At 40.8% G+C, this 16,613-nt stretch overlaps 1 protein-coding gene across 1 annotated transcript in view; it reads left to right on the top strand.

The window, feature by feature from the left end:
- The window catches only part of DENND5A (DENN/MADD domain containing 5A), a 72,161-nt gene that overhangs the window by 323 nt on the left and 55,225 nt on the right, over nucleotides 1-16,613 (top strand). The gene's annotated exons all lie outside the window — the stretch shown is intronic.

Genomic DNA, 16,613 nt, shown 5'->3' on the forward strand with positions numbered 1-16,613 from the left:
CCCGGGCAGCGGCGCTTGTGCCCCGCGCCGCCGGCACCGGCGCCTCGGGGTCTGTGCGGCTGCCCGGAGAGCTTGGCGTGCAGAAATGCCCGGCTGTGCACAGGCGTGTGGTTCTCAAAGTGTGCCCAACTTCTTGAAAAACCCGAGAAAGTTCCTCTTTTAAACGGCCTTTCCGAAGCGAGGGTTGCGTGGGGGCGGTGGCATTGTTTCGGATCGTCTCTGTCTCAACAGCCATCTGCCGCGCTCTTGCTGGAGCTGGGCTGCCTTTACCAACTTTTAGTCAGGCTCTTGGGCGTTGGAAACACGCAGGTAATCTTAATGAATCAGATTCTGGAGGGAAGGCGAAGACTTCTTGCTTGTTCTCAGTTGAGTTTTGTTGTTGCATAGGATAAGGGTTCTCTTCCAGCAGCAGCTGGAAACAAATCGGGTCAGGAAGTAATTACTCTGTTCGATGAGAATGTTCACACCAAATACACAGCTAAACCCTAGCAGTCTGTCCCACAACACTGTGTCAAACCTGTCTTTTTAAGGTTAAAAAAAATTTGTTCTTTGTTTTAGCGGCACCTTGTTTCAGCTTTAGTCTCACTGTACTGGCTTCAGTTAAATTAGATCGTTGCTTAGCATCTTTAACTGTCCAGGAAGACATAGGAATGCGGTGGTGAAAACCTGACCTAACATCAGTACTTATTTCGTGTATTTGAGCTCAGAACTTGACCAATGATATGTTCTCCACCCCCCCACACCCTCCCGCTTTTTTTAAATTAGCTTGCTTTTATAAGGTGTCATGAGGGTTTCTTTACATCGTTGTGTCTAACCCCTCCCCCACAAATAAACACTTGTTTTGTGTGGAGTGAAGTTTTTGTTATTAGAACTGAATTCTTATACTGAACTCTCCTGAACTTTGGCTATGATGAAAATTTTCTTTTTTTTTTTTTTTTTTTTTTAATGACTTCAAACAAAATTTCTTATGGGTCCCTCATGCTGAGCAGTACCTTACCCTAGAAGAATTCATGTTTGACTAATGTTAAAATAACTGTAGACTACAAATTGAGTCTTGAAGAGTGAATACAGCGTAACGGTCTGCTCTATAATGGCACTTTAAATTACAGCATCAATTTAATTTAAGAAATCAAAGAGAACAAAATGCAATACGATTTCATTGAAGGATATGTGAGGTTCCACAGATTTTTCCTGATTAAATCACAAGTGAACAACGTTTCTAGATTGAAAACAGTTTCTGATGTTAATTTTATTATTCATTTACTATATATCTGTTTGTGTAACATGGTGCAAGGCACACTCAGTAATGCTCCCTGATCTCGATAGGAATATGAATAACTGTCCTCACATAATTAAATTTAAAACCAGCAGTGTATTACTTTGAGCTAGCTATCTAGTAGTAAACTGGAAGACATCAGTGCCTTTTAAAAAATATTCTGTCTGAGTGCGCAGGTCTGAAAGCTGGACCGTGGTGTTCTTTCTGTATTTGCTTTCCTGGTCAAGGACTACATCTGTAGTATGTAAAACTGTGGTGTGCAATGTATCTCGGACTCTGCTATTCCACCATCATACTGTAATGGCATTGCTTGTGACAAGGTGTGGGTTTGGGGGGGAGAATGGGTTTTGGTATTCGTGGGGGAGACTGATTTTTGCGTGATTTGAGGAAAGGGTTTGAAAAAAGAAGGGGGGAACAAGGGGGAGGAGGATAAATCTATGATAACGTCACAGTATATGAGCTAGCTGGAATTCCGGTGCATTTTCTTGAGTTTGTTGTGTTAGTAATAATGCACGATAGTGTGACTGATAATGCTTTCAAATTCTGTCTTAGGTTATAGCCTTCTCCAGTGTCCACTGGTATAAATGGAAAGGGCCTCTGTTGATTTCACTGGGTTTTGGATAAAGCTTTGAAACACTTTGTACTTCCTGGAAGGCTTTCTTGTTTGAATGAAAGGGTTATTGTGCACTGTTTCCCCCCCCGCCCCCCTTCTTATTTCTGTGCTGAAAAATAGGTTCTGAATCCTTGTACTGTTGAAACAGTTTGCCTCCTAAGTGTCCATTGTTGGAAGGGAGGCGCTGGCACTTCAGCTGGAAGGGTGCAGGGCTGGGGGAGCGGGGAAGCGGGGTGCTTCCCCAGCACCGCGGGTCTCTCCAGGGCTTTCCTGCGTCGGGGCTGCCGGAGCTCAGCCTGGCATGATGTCATCGCTACCCCACCGCCGCAGGGAACTGGCGGTCGCTGCCAGGGCCTCCGGGGATGCTGCCGGCAGACTTTGTTCTCACCAAGCTAATGAAACTGTGTATTTCAGGTATTCAACCTTAATATTGATGATACCCCGTTTTCTGCAGACTTGTAAATGAAGCGTAAGATCATGAATTGATGCTCAGTCTAGTTACTTTGCTTGGAGAGACACCTCCGATAGCATTTTTCCTTTGTTGCAAGCTTACTAAACAGCACAGCTGTGACACTTTTTTCCTGGAAAAGTTGGCTGACTGATGGAATATGCACAGTATATGTATATATGTTTATTTTCTTTTAACATAGCGAGAAATAGTGTACTTAGGACCTTGTAGTTAGCATGGGTTAAAGATAGCATGTTCTCTATCGCTAGGGCTTTTTTATCCCCAAATTGAAGTGATCTGGTTATCTGGGCATCCTTTCTTATTTTGATAATTGTGTTCCCACCGGGTGACCTGTTAAAGCAGATAGAAAATATTTACAAGGTCATAGTAAAACAAAACAAGCAAACAAAAAAACCAACACTGGATGAAGTCTTCATCCAGTGTCAGTTGCCGAGCTGGACAAGAGAGGAGCTGAGGCGCGTTTCCACATTTCCAGATGGTATTGATGTGCCACAAGTGATGACAGAAATCTCTTAAGTGTGCTGCAGAGGTCTGTTATGGATACATTTCCTTCACAGAGGAAATCACAGAATGGTTGAGGTTGGAAGTGACCTCTGGAGGTTGTCGGTGCCAGCCCCCCTGCTGAAGCAGGGCCACCCAGAGCCAGTTGCCCAGGACCGTGTCCAGATGGCTCTTGAGTATCTCCAAGGATGGAGACTCCACAACCTCTCTGGGCAACCCGTGCCGGTGCTTGGTCACCCTCACGGTGAAAAAAGTGAGCCTGATGTTCAGATGGAACCTCCTGCGTTTTAGTTTGTGCCCATTGCCTCTGGCCCTGTCGTGGGGCACCCCTGAAAAGAGCCTGGCTCCGTCCTCTTTGCACCTTCTTCAGGTATTTTTATATATTGATAGATTCCCCCCTGAGCCTTCTCTTCTGCAGGCTGAACAGTCGCAGTTCTCTCAGCCTTTACTCATATGAGAGATGCTCCAGTCCCTTAATCATCTTTGTGGCCATTTGCTGGATGGCCATGCAACTCTCTCCACTATGTCCATGTCTGTCTTGTACTAAGGAGCGCAGGACTGGGCACAGTACTCCAGGTTTGGCCTCAGCAGTGCTGGGTAGAGGGAAAGGATCACCTTCCTCTACCTGCAGGCAGTGCTTTGACTAATGCACCCCAAGATAGCATTTGCCTTTTTTGGAGCAAGGACATGTTGCTGGCTCATGGTCAACTTGGTGTCCACCAGGAAATAATGAAATACATCAACTACCAAAAACCTTCTGTGTGTAATATAATCTATCATAATGCTGCAACATTATGACGGGATTTCTTAATTTAGGTTGTATGACTGTGCCCCAGAAAGGTAATGAGAATGAAGTCGTGCCTCATCTCATTTTTCAGCTGGACTCTCTTATCTGTTGAGTTAGTTAGATGTGATCTGAATGATGGTGGCAATACTTGTGCTACATGGAACTGTTGGAGTTTTCATTCTATGTTCTTTTTCACTAAAGATTTTGTTTTCTTTTCCTTCTCTGTGGTGCGTTAGTTTTTAACAATCACTTGTCAATGGAGTTTGTTTATTATGGAGTGGTAAAACAAAGGATCAACTTGCCATTGTGTAACATGTATGTGTAATTGTAGTCTGGGAGTTGGTATTACAAAATATGGAACCAAGACCCAAATATCTGGACAACATATTCTAATCTCAGATTTTCCATTGCACATGCCTTAGTAGTCTTCAATGTCATATCATAAAGATGATAATAGTTATTTCAGAAATAACAGTGTTACAAAGGAGAAATAGTTTAAAAAAAAAAAAGAAAATGCTTATAATCTGTGAAGAAAATATTGATGATTTAATAATAGGATTGTTTTAAAAAAAATCTTATTCTGGAAGACTAAGGTCAATCACCTGTCTTTCTTTCTGCCCTTCTTCCCAGTCTGAGCTGGTCTTTTAAGGTTTGGTCCAAAAATTAATCTATTCAGTAGATGGACTTACGTTCCTTTTGCCAAGGTCCTTATCACGGTGCTTTGAGTTGTCCATCTGATCATGAGCTCCATCCTTAAAGGAGGATGAAAATGAGTGTTAGGTGAAGCCGATGTGTCCAGGAAATATCCTTCCTGTAGACACCCTTCACGTGCCTTTTCAGAATCCCTATTAGATCTCCTTTTAGTCTAGTATATGGTGATGTAATACCATTTTAATTATTCTTCATCTCTCATACCATTTTTGTATTTTGTTTTTAATGATGTTGAGTCAAGATCTCTGTGTGTAGATTATGTAGCGTAACAGGACTGGTTATGAGTAAGGCATCTGTATGCTGGCACAGTAGCCACTTTATTAGTGCTGGTGTGTGAAATTCTAAAGGAAGATGATACATGGTGTATAGTATTCACCTAGCTCCACTCAAAATGAATCTGACAAACTGATATTAGAGCAAGGGTTTCTCCTGACCAGTAAGGTAGAAATGTTGTCTTGCCTCATCCCTCTGTCTATAATTGAAGTGTCGTTATTTTTCTGTTTTGTTGGCTTCAGATTTAAAACGACAGCTTATCTTCATACATTTCCTGTTGGTAGGGTTTATTTTAACAGCATTCTGTATCAATATAAACTCTTAAATATGGGTGTGATGAAATGGTTGAAGGCATTTGTCACATCTATAAACCAGTAAACTGCTTAGTATTTCAGAATTGGGGTAGTAGTTTCCTTTGTGGTAGTCCATGTAGCAATGCTGTTATCAGCACCTGTGTTAGTTTCCAAGTTCAACAGATTTAAATAGTTGCAGGCTTTTCTTTTGCCTCAGAGATATTTGTAAGGGGTAGCTAAAGGGAAGGAGGAGGAAGAAGAGCAGCTTAATTTAAATTAGCAGATATAATTTTCTGACTGATGTTTGACCTGTTTTGTGTTTTCCTCTTTTGGGCATTTTTATCTTGGAATTAAGGCATGGCATTTGGGGTTGGAGCCAGCTGGGATTCTTGCAGTGAAGCTCTTCTGCAATACTGTTTATTCCTTGGGTAAATAGTGTGTGAGTGAACTCCTTTATCTTTGCTTTGGTAGTAGTAGCAACAATTGCTACAGAAGTGAATTGCATTGGTGGGAGCCATTGCTTGATTTTTCCAAAGGCTGAAGTGTTCTGTGATTTGGGGGTTGTTTTGGGTGTTTTTTTCCCCTCTTCCTCTCTGTCCATAGTATGGATGGTATTGGTGCAAGCTTCCCACAGTTCCCTAATGGTGTGCCTCTTCCCTTGGGGATTCATTCTGAGACTGAAAGGGAGGTTTTTCAGTTTCTTTCCTTCTCTGAGGTTGCTAGCCAAGGTGTTAACTCTGTGGGGGGCCTCTCCAGTAGCACCAAGGCTGAGACCACACACTGTTCTCACACAGGCCACTGTGGACAGGCGGTAGATAGCAACAACTTTTGGCTGGATTTACACTGGCGCATGTGAAACATTTTAATCCAGATAATAGTTTATTCCACTCCTCCCTACCCCCTCTATCTTTTCCCAAGAAGCTCGAGTTGTTTGCTATGTTTGAGTGCCAAAAAGATCTTTTGTCTCTTTGGGAACTGAGGCAGACGTGCTAGGGTAGCTGATATGTAGAATAAAGAATGGGAGAGCTGATGTAAGGGGGAAGCAGCTGTACTTTGCTGAACTACGTTTGAAGCCACAGTTTATTAGGTGATGTTTCTATAATTCCAATCTTGTGATTATCATATTTGTATTTTAGGTTAAACTGAGCTGTGTGCTTTACAGAATCATCCCCTCAAAACCTCCAAAACTCTTCATTCTTCCACCCTTCAGTATTCAGTTACAAATTCAGCTTATTTGGAAGAGTCTTAAGTAAGGTGTCAGGGAGGACAAAGGTTACAGGTTCTTGATTTGAGAATAGACTGCAGATGCTAAAACAGTGTCTAAAGAATTAAAGTTTACAAGTTTGACTTTTGAAGCCTTTTAAAATAGGAATTTCACCTTATTAAAGGAAGGCATACAAAGATGGGTTGATTTGGCTTTTTGTTCTTTGTCGTTATTTTTTTGCGTTGTTTTGTTTTCTTTGCAAGAGAGAAACTACACAAAGAGAACATCTTAAATGGATTGTATGGGAAATACTGCCATTTGCAAATAATAATAAAATGCCCCCCCCGCCCCCCCAATCTTCAAAATATTGGATCTTGTAGTTACAAAACACTACAACTGTTTTTATCTGCCTTTTGGCTTAGTAATGTCCTACTTGAGTGTTCTTGGTAATGACTTCTCATACTTACCTTCTGAATTTCCTCTAACCTGCAGGGCTCATGTAGCAGAAATAATGCACATGAAGTGACAATGTCAGAAGCAATTACTTACTGATGTATGTTGTGCAGTAATTACTCTCTCTGAATTTCTTGACAACCCTTTCAGATTTGTGGTTTGTAGTCAAGTTTGCAGTGAACTGGAATGTTAATCCTGGGAGGCTTAAAATATTATTGCGCAGAGAAATTATGAAGCATTCCAGGACAAACTGATGAATGATAAAGAATTTACTTGGAATGCTTCTGCTCAAGGCATGTTTCTTAGTCTTTCCAGGAAAATGCTACTTTGCTTACGGTTTAATGGGCAAGAGACCTTTAGTTTCACACTTTCCTGTAGAAGTGTAGAGTATTGCCATTTTTATTTAGTTTTTTGGGTTTTTACTGGTTGTGCGATCAGCCACAGTCAGGTACAAGGTGTACCTCTGTACTGAGTCATTTACATATTGATACTGAAGCGTCTTGAAGAAGAAACTTCACTGTGTTTCACAGATAAGTGATCTGCAGACGGGTAACATGGCAGTCATAAGCAACCTTTTCATTTTCAGATAGAGCAACATTTCAGTGTTTGAGTGAGGAAAAAAGGTTGGCTTTACAGAAACAGATACTCTTTCAGCAAGACTTCAGGTGAGTTTGGGAAAGTTTTTTTGCAATTGTAGTTGCTGCTGCTTGTGTCTACAATTGCACTCTGTGTTACAGAAATATGTGGTCAGAGATCTCGAGGTTGCTGCACTTCTGTGCATTGCTTCTGTCCCCTACAAGCATAATTTTTTATGAGCTATTCTACTATTTGCATATATTACTTATTCCTCCTTAACTTGCTACCTTCAGCAAGCTCCCTTACCAACTGTTGTTTGTGGTTTTGCTCCCCAAGCCCAGCACTGTCCTACTGAGCTGTCATCAGAATTGCAATGGGGAAGAGGTAAGTCCCTTAAGTTAACAAGGTCAGTGCCAGCTCTAACCAGCTTAAGACTGTCATGTCCCTTTCTGGCTCTTTTACGTGTGTGGTCTGGGAGCTTGAGGTGTGAAATAACTCATTCAAAGTTTTGCTGAAGGCTCGTAAAATTTCTATTTATCAGTATCTCAGTCATTTCTGAGAATGAATCTGGCGGAGATTTTGTGGCAGCCCAGGCCAATCTAACCGTAGGTCGTCATGGTCTCCCTTTCCCCGTCCTTGCTGCGGTTATGTGCTCCTGCCTCCCTCCCTTCATGAGGACTAGCTAGTCCCATTGGACATGGCTCAGTGTAGCAGGTTCCAGGGGAGCGCCTGGCCTCGGTGTGAGGAAAGACGTTGGTAATGCACAGCCGTTGATTCAGTTGGCGTAGGCACCCTGAAGTAAAGCTCCATTGGGGGCCATCTTCAAAAAGTTCTTTAGACTGAAACCCATATGAATGATCTGCAGAACACTGACCTGACCTCTAAGGGGTTTGTGATCCAGAGGGTGCAAGTTACTTGAGCTTTGTGAAGTTGCTTTAATGCCGCAAGGTCGTCGCAGGCAGTGAGCATTGGATAGATGTCCCAGTGTTCACGTCTCCCCAGGGAGTGTGCTTAGGATCCATGAACTAACTTCCCTACAGAGGTCTGCCCTTGCATGTCTTAGTAGCCTTGAGAATGGCTGCTGTTTCACAGGTGAGGCCTTAAAACAGGGCCTAATCTCCACTTGGAAAGTGAAGTAATCTGGACATATCAGTGAATGAGATTAATTGACTGTTCTTTTCATAATTCATTCCACAAATAGTCCTGTGTCTATTATGTGTGGGTGGCAAAGTGTGCCCACGGAAGTATTTGTGTGGTGTGTATGTGTGGGGGGGGTATTTGGGGTTTTTTTTTGTGTGTCTTTTTTTTTTTCCCCCCCTTTCCCTTCATATAAAGTCTTCCACAGTTAAAACTATATACAACATAATGTTTTGTTTTTCTCAAGCTTGACCAGGGAAGGGATTTAACTCATAATCTTGGTTCTGTGGAACCATGGGCCATCATCTTTGTTTATGACTTTGAACAAAGGGGTGATGTGCACTTGGACCTGTGACTTGTGTTTTCAGGACTGAATAACAGTACTGGACTTTGTTCTTCCTGTTCTAATCAGATTTGCATACTGAAAACTTTTTTTTATCAAACATGAATCATGCTTTGTGAAGAAGAAAGGTAAGCTTGATGTGGTACATGTAAAAGGAAGAAAGCTCGAGAGAAATGGTTGGTGAGATGACAAGGAAGGATATAGTCAGAGCTAAGATAAACTTCAGGGTTTGTCATATCCGTTGACCAAATTGTCAGCACATCTGATTAATTTTCTGGTATTAGAAGTCACTTCTATTTTAAAAATAGAAAAAAACCCTGTCAAGCAACTTGACGACTTTCTTACAGGGCATTTTGCGTCAGGGAGGGACAGTCCTTATTAAGGCAGGTTACTGCAAAACACTATTTTCAAAGGTTAGATAACAAAGTGAAACACACTGGACAGGATTTGTATACTGAGATGGCCGCATAGCTGAACTTTTTTTATTTTGCTGACCTCTGTATGTCATTGGAACCTGCTTGAAAGGCTTCATGTGTATTTTAAAATATGGCTTTCCTCTTCAATGCAAGACCTCAGTAGTATCCCAGAAGAATAGAAATACTTGGTTAATGGGCTGGACAGATGCTTCAATAACATTTGGTCCTTCTGCTTTTACACAGACATGTCTCCATCAGTCCTCAGAGCTGGAGTTGGAGGGCAATTGGGATCCAAAAAGTAGGGACATTTAACTGGATGGGACAAGTCACTGTAAAAGGAGATCCACAGTGGTTCAGGAGGGTTCCGTGAGATGGTCTGTGCTTCTGTTTGCTCAGGCTTTCCTGAAGCAGCCTCACTGGGTATGCCAATCTTAGATGGGCATGAGGAGAACAGCTGACTTCTATATTAAATATACTTAAAATATGCTTGTCTCCACTTCTATTTTGTATTTTTAGTACATGTAAAGGAATTGTGTTCTATTCTGAAGATAAGCCACCCTTTCCTTTCTTAGTGTCTTCTGTTGCACATATTTCGGATCTATTGTGTAATGGAAATGGCGTGCCCCGTCAGCCCCTGTGGCTGAGAACACGCCTGTCATAGTAATTTTGAGTGCTGCTTCTGTTGTTTAGTTGGAAACAGACCTAAATATCTTTCTGTAAGTCTTTTTGCTTTGGCTAAAGCAGAAAAGTGGTTTAGTAAAACAATTCTGTTTTTAAGAACATTTCCTTGAAAATTTCTGCCAGGCAGTCTTGATTAAAATACATTTTGTGCAACTGCCTTCCTGTGTTACATGCAAAGTAGTAAAAAAAAAAAAAAAAAAAAAAAAAAGGTTTAGGATGCTTTTAAAGATGCAAGCTGAGGACTTTTGGGGGGATTTTCTTGCTTGTTTTTTTAAAAAGCTGCCTTAGATTCTTGATGGTTTCTTCTGCCACTTGTCTGTTCCACCTCTTCCTGATTTCCTTGAAACGGTACCAGAAAAATAAAAACAAAAGCCTTTGGTTTCCTGACCTTACAATCACAGAATACAGATGTCCTCAGCTGTTTTTTTGTTGTGCTTCAAATTCATTGTTAGTAGCATTTGAAACTATTCCAGAGTGTGTGTGGCAGTATGTTTTGTTATCAACCAGATGAATGCTGAAACTTACATGATGGATGAATGAACTCCTAAATTTTCATTTGCCACAGAGGGCTTGGAAGAATTTATGCTATCAAAGCAATGGATGATCAAGAGATTATTTGTATCCAGTGGAGTTTACACTAAATATCCAGTTAGTGAAATGCACTCTTGTTTTTTACTTCAGTTCACAGTGACGTTCTTCGTGTTACAATTCTTGAAACATTACAATTCTTGAATTCTGGAAAGCAAAAGAAAATGGGAAAACAACAGGATCTTTTACAGTTGACAGATGAGGGTTAACTTGTCTCTGTCCTCCCTCTTTTAGTGACTGCAGTAGGAAGAATTGTATTGTCCATTGAACAAATGTATGTTGTATGCTGAAAGGAATGTGTTCTCATGGGGTTGGGATAAGGGATTGTGTTACAAGCAAGTTTGGGTTCCCTAGATGACAAATCGGTGAAAAAAAAAAAAATTAGGGCCTTTCATCACTCTGGCTATTTCCATTCTCTTCTCTCTACTTCCTCTAAAGAAAGTCCTTCAACTTTTACAGATGAAGGATGGCACTCCACCCAACGTACATTTCAGTTGCACTTAAGGTAGATACCTAAATAGAGGGCAATGTGTCCATAATGCATGTTTGCACTGTTGTTTTAGAAAGGGAGACAGCGGACTTCCTTTGCCTTTGAGCTCTTTTGTCAGGGAAAGTGGAACAGTAACTTACATAAAGAAGTTTTTAGAGGAGGTCCCAGATGTGAAAATCATAGGTTCTAGATCTGTTACAAATCCACTGGAATGACAGCTGCTAGAGACAGTGATTGAAACCCCTGATTCCAGTTGCTTAGGCAGCAGTGCTGCAGTAAAATGAAAGTGATCCTAAAGATTTTCTCATATGGCTAACCTGATCCACTTTAAAAACTGTTAAAGTCCCAATTCCAGTAATGAATTAACTGGTCTAATCACCACTTCAGCTTGCACTATGCCAGGTGGCCTTGCCAACAGCTGGAAGGGGGGATAGAAGTGCAGGACAGAGGGTTTATATGTTTCAGGATAAAAGGGAAGAATTCTTTTTTGTGTATGTCTGAGGAAGAGGTTTGCTGGGGAAGGGAGTCCTCTCTAATGAGAAATACGTGCAACTCTGCTTAAGGAGGAGGAACTGAAAGGAAGGAAACAAGTCATAAACTGAAGGCATTTGTCTGTCGATGGGGTGACTGTTTGCTTACAGATTTGGCAGCTGCAGCTTTTCTTGAATCATGGTTTTTATTCCAAGAATTCTTATTTAATGAATTTCTTACCTTAGTCTGCCAAACTTTGGATGTTTATTTCCTACATTGTAGAGGGTTGGTTTTTTTTTTGCAGTTATATATGGTTTAATATTTGTTAAAGAAGGAATTGGAGAAACTTGCTGTTTTGTTTTTAAAATAAACTTTGGCTAATTATTAGTATATTAATAGCTCTCTAGGTATGTATTGAAAGGACTTTAATATTAAAATATGGGGTTCTGAAAAATCAGAGTGGTATTGCTCTCCAGAAGGCTAGGCCTGGGGTTTTTGCTTTCATTTGCTCCATACTTTCATCCTTTCTACAGTGTGGATTCCAGAAGTATGCACAGTGTTTTGCCAGCCAGCTATTTTTATTTAGACTTGGGCCATGAATTTTAGAGCTGGAGTAATTTTATGTTCAGTAAGCATAATTATTTACCTTAATACCTATAGCCTTATTGTGTGTACTGAGAGTGATTGCTGGCTGAACTGGGAATCCTATGGCTGTTTATGAAAGCTTTGTGCTTTATTATATTTTTTAATTGAAAGGATAGAATTAGGCCGTTCTCTGGATAGTGTTTATAATTCATACACTGTTCAAATCCCTTTGTTGGCTGACTTCTGACTTGCAACCCACACTTTGGAAAACCTCTACTCTTTGGCTGTCATGGTCAGCTCAGTCTCGAGCCTCCACCCTGCACAAGTTGGGATGATTTCCACCATTGCAAGATTCTTTGAACTGTGGTGTAGAACGTGTGGAGGTAAAGGGTGTGGTTATAGGGTTCTATAGGGTCTTCTGAATCCTAAGTTCAGTTTCTCCAGCATGCTGCATAGTACAGGAAAGCTGCCCTAAGTGTATGGCTCATAGTTTCTGTTGCTGGTACAGACTTTCATTGTTCTTATTCATTTATTTAATTACAGCAATATGACTGTTTCATGTTGAAGCTGTTTTGTATTTACTTCATTAAGACATTCATTTTAGTGGCAGCAGGAATTGTGTATACAGCCTCTGTATGCTAAAAGATTCCTGTATGAATGTCCTTATGTGGAAAATATAAAGTTAATGTTTTGATTGCATACTCTGATATTTTTTTATTTGAAGATGTCATGTATACAATAAATGTACATCAAGACCGAGTGAATTGAATTAATCACAGGTTGTATCACAGGAATTTAAAGAAAAGCTGATGGCAGGGTGAAAGCAACAAACCACTTAATCAGAATCATTACAGCTTTCTGGATGTCTTGGTTTTGTAATTATTTTGAGCAGATCAGCGGGTGCAATGAACAAACGAAGGTGACAGTATTAATGATTCTTTAAAATCAGTGTTGCATAACCATTTAATTATTTTATCAGGCACTTTTTCTGGTAACTAGGGTAGCTTCTTCTGACTTGCTCTTTATTGTCATAGAGGGAAAATTGAGCTAGACTCTACCTCTGAAATAGCTGCTCAAAGACCTTTTTCTAGCTAGTATGCAGGGAGAAGTCCCTGTACAGTTCTTAGTCTTGCATAATCTTTAGAGTTGCAGCACTGCAGTCACTTTCTAAAAACTAAAACCAAATAGTGAATTGACAGCATATACAAAAGGCTGTGATGCAATTTTAAAAAGTTTTGTTTGCAAAGTATCCCTGGCATTTTTGTGGATGAGGTTGCCCTTTCTAATTAAGGACAACTTAAGCCACATTGTACTGTTCAGTATAAGGTAGAACTTTATTACATGATTGGAAACTTTTCATGGCAGGGTGTGGGTTACAAAGAAGAATGATTGATTGATGTATTGAAGAGAAAAAAAAAATCTTTGTAAGTGTTAGAAGCATACTTACAAAGAAACAAACTACTCGGCAGGGAAAATTGCATTATTACAATGATGTAGAAGTTTTTTTGGAATTTGCATTAGAAATTTGCAAGCAATCCATCTGGATATGTGTTGCTTCTGTTGCTATAAGCTACCTGAGAGGACGTATATGATTGGCAGGCATAGCCTGAATTTACAGTGTATGTGTTAAGAGGTTTCAGTACAGGTCTAGCTTCTTTCATGACTACACATGAAGCTTTGACAAGGAAATATGTTACTACTTAGCATGGTTACATGCAGCTGATGATAGCAACTCCCCCATGGTTCAGGTTGTGAACAGAACTTTGCAAATGGCATAGTCAAAAAAGGGAAGGGAATGGAGTGAGAGGTGTGTGTCTGTGGTGGTAGGGTTTTAAGTCTGAATTTCCAACCCTTTAAAAAGGTCTTGTCTTCCTCTTCTGTTGAGAATTCAAAATCTCATCTTTTTCACTTACAGTAAATCCACTTTTCAGTTGAAACTTGTAATTGTTTATATATTGGGGGGGGGTCATAAGTAATTGAAACTGCAAGTTGTACAACCTAGCCATTTTTTTTATTACTGTGTTAGGAAGACCTCCCCCCCCGCCCCCTTCCTGAAAAGGAATACAGAAGGCAGTAAATTGTATTTTTCTCTGGGTAAATCAGGAAAGAGCTAAAAATAGACCTTCAGAATTCTTTCTTTTTATTCCCCCTCAAAGCTGTGGAAAGCTTGCTAGATAGCGTTTTGCAGGTTACTGAATTGAAGAATGCTTTAGTTCATTCTAGTTTCTGTAACTTTTTTTTCTCTATATAATCTTGTAGAAAAGTGGTATCCATTGATATGGAGAGTTTCATGCAGATAACTTCCAAAGCAATGCTGTCCTGCACAGGTTGGAAACTCCATGTAGTATCTCTGAGTTTGTAAGTACTAACTCTCATCAGACCAAGACACAGACACAGCTGTCTTTTGCTCACAGGTTGAGCAGCAAGAAAAGCAATACAGATAAGAGCAGGGAGGAGCATAAAAAAGAGAGCCAGAGAGGTTGCCAGTGTACACCACAAATCTACATTGTGACGTGGCTTACGTTCAGTATTAGGTGACTCCGTAAGATATCGCTCAATAAAATGAGATGTAGTTGTTCATTGAAACGTAGGACACTTGGAGTGTATGCATTAGCTGTTCTAATGTGCTTGTAATTAGGAAGTCCAAATTACAGATGTGTAGGCCAGCATCATTTAAGGTGGTTATCCTGGTTTCAGCTGGGATAGAGTTAACTTTCTTTCTAGTAGCTGGTATAGTGTTATGTTTTGGGTTTAGTATGGGAATAATGTTGGTAACACACTGATGTTTTCAGTTGTTGCTAAGTAGTGTTTAGACTAAGTCAAGGGTTTTTCAGCTTCTCATGCCCAGCCAGCGAGAAGGCTGGAGGGGCACAAGAAGTTGGGAGGGGACACAGCCAGGGCAGCTGACCCAGACTGGCCAACGGGGTATTCCATACCATGTGATGTCATGTCCAGTATATAAACTGGGGGGAGTTGGCCTGGGGGGTGCAGATCACTGCTCAGGAACTAACTGGGCATCAGTCAGTGAGTGGTGAGCAACTGCATTGTGCATCACTTGTTTTGTATATCCCAATCCTTTTATTATCATTATTGCCATTTTATCATAATTATTATTATCATTATTATTTTCTTCCTTTCTGTCCTATTAAACTGTCTTTATCTCAGCCCATGACTTTTTGTTTTTTTCCGATTCTCTCCCCCATCCCACTGGGTGTGGGGGGGGGCTGTAGAAGTGAGCGAGCAGTTGCATGGTGCCTAGTTGCTGGCTGGGGTTAAACCACGACAGTGGCTTAAATAATGTTAGAACTAGAAGTCCGTCAGGCCTTATGGTTCCATACACTGCAAATTGTATTAGATGGCTGTTAGAGGAGTGGTGTGAGCTTCAACGCCGCTGTGGAAAGGGGCTGGTTTTAACTACATGTTCCAACTAAATGTGATGTGGTTCAACTCTTTGGTCACCTTGAGCAGGTTTGTGGTCTCCGTTATGCATGCCATTCAGTCGCATCAAGTTCAGTTCACTGAAGAGATGGGGGGTGGGTGTTGGTGAATTACCTGCGTTTTATGTGAGATTTAATCTGGTCGGTACCGAGTGTACCTTGTGAGCCGAGCTCTGCCTGCCTGAGGAAGAGCTGGGCCAAGCCGGCGGTCTTGGTAGCAGCAGCATTCGATGTCCTGCGCATCCCTCAGCCAAGGAGACTGCCTCAGAGGTTATGCCTAGCTGGTGACTTCACTTTTGATAAGCAAGCTTACTTGGAGAACTTAAGTCTTTTATGCATGTCTTTTTAAATTACATGATAACAAAAAAGGAGAGAGCAATATGGGACTGTAATGAGGCTGACTGCCTACGTAGTGTAACAGTGGGAATAGCTTGGTTTTGCCACAGTTCAGACGGATGAAATCTTTTCAAGTCACTGGTTGCTGCAGCATCTTCACTCCTTTTTCACCTCGTGGTGTTGTCTTAGGGGCTTGGTGAAGTGTGATAGAAGGGAGAGCAAGGAAAGGGTGTTACCAAAGCCAGATGGTGGTTGCTGGTGTTGAGAAGACTGTATTACCCGGCCTGGCAGGAGCCGGGAGTTGGGCAAGCTGGCTGCAGGAACAGGAGCAGCTTCAGGAGTTACTCAGTTTTCCATGTAGGTTATTAAATAAAACTCTGCTATAGTCCCATGTTTTCTTCAGTGCAGCAGTTTAAGAACCTCTGTGTCTGGTTTACTCTTTGCATCCCTCCTGTTTTGGAGGATCCCTATGAGCTAATGAAGCTGTGGACATGGGCTAAACTGGATTAGTGAAACATTCATTTTTGTTAACCCTTCTTCATTCTCTATTTTTAATCCAAATAATTTCACTGATCCTATTTTGAGTGGGGTGCCACAGATAGTGTTTTTTCCAATGGGAAAGAAATTCTGAGATTCTCTGCTTCACTGCTGTTCTTCTGCTAGTTGAGGCATCAGGTCTTATTCTAAACTGGTGTTTGTGAATTTGTACAATGCCTAGTGAAATGATGTTTCTCTATGCTTTTATGCTATTATTTACATTAAAAAATACAGTAGGATTCTTATTGTTTTGAAGGTTTGATGTTGAGAAGCATGTTGGCCTGAAACTTCCTGAAGTATTCCTGGTGTTTTTTTCTGGCATTTTGTATGTTTATGGATTTCATATGTTGTTTGACAGTTCCTGACAAAAAATCTTAGAGTTGTAGCTATTTGGTTACTGTTTCTGCTTTAAATCCAAATTATTTGTAATTTTGTA

The sequence above is a fragment of the Haliaeetus leucocephalus genome, unplaced genomic scaffold (assembly GCF_000737465.1).
Source record: "Haliaeetus leucocephalus isolate CR32 unplaced genomic scaffold, Haliaeetus_leucocephalus-4.0 Scaffold173, whole genome shotgun sequence".
Taxonomy (NCBI): domain Eukaryota; kingdom Metazoa; phylum Chordata; class Aves; order Accipitriformes; family Accipitridae; genus Haliaeetus; species Haliaeetus leucocephalus.